Source organism: Arachis ipaensis, chromosome B10 (assembly GCF_059453495.1).
Source record: "Arachis ipaensis isolate K30076 ecotype BB chromosome B10, ASM5945349v1, whole genome shotgun sequence".
Taxonomy (NCBI): Eukaryota; Viridiplantae; Streptophyta; class Magnoliopsida; order Fabales; family Fabaceae; genus Arachis; species Arachis ipaensis.
Genome location: NC_142435.1, coordinates 62,112,578 through 62,113,282, shown reverse-complemented (window position 1 = coordinate 62,113,282; position 705 = coordinate 62,112,578). Strand labels below are relative to the sequence as shown.

At 43.4% G+C, this 705-nt stretch overlaps 1 non-coding gene across 1 annotated transcript; it reads right to left on the bottom strand.

The window, feature by feature from the left end:
- Positions 1 to 228: 228 nt before the first annotated feature.
- LOC148580267 (small nucleolar RNA R71) lies at positions 229 to 335 on the bottom strand. Its single transcript, XR_015895620.1, has one exon. It is a non-coding gene; the product is annotated as a small nucleolar RNA R71 (small nucleolar RNA).
- Between the last annotated feature and the right edge of the window lie 370 nt (positions 336 to 705).

Genomic DNA, 705 nt, shown 5'->3' with positions numbered 1-705 from the left:
AGTGTTCAAGAAGATCCCAATCAACATCTAACCACCTTTCTGAGGATATGTGACACTGTGAAGTCTAATGGTGTTCATCCTGACACCTACAGACTACTTCTATTCCCCTTCTCACTCAAGGACAAGGCATCTAAATGGCTGGAATCCTTCCTGAAGGAGAGCTTAACAACCTGGGAAGATGTGGTAAACAAATTCTTGGCGAGATTCTATCCTCCTCAAAGAATCAACAGGTTGAGAGCTGAGGTTCAAACTTTCAGGCAGCAAGATGGTAAGACTCTATATGAAGCATGGGAGAGATTTAAAGACTTGACAAGAAGATGCCCGCCAGATATGTTCAATGAATGGGTGCAGCTGCACATTTTCTATGAAGGTCTTTCTTATGAATCAAAGAAGGCAGTAGACCACTCATTCGGGGGATCTCTGAACAAGAAGAAGACCATTGAAGAGGCCATAGATGTCATTGAGACTGTAGCTGAGAATGACTACTTCTATGCTTCTGAAAGAGGCAACACTAGAGGAGTGATGGAGCCAAACAATGTGGATGCACTGCTAGGTCAAAACAAGATGATTACCAAGCAATTGGCTGACCTCACCAAGAAGATGGAGAGGAATCAAGTAGCAGCAATCACCACTTCAGCAGCAACTCAAGAAGGAGTGAATGAAGAAGCAGAGGGTAGTTAGGAGCAAACCAACTACATTGGAAAT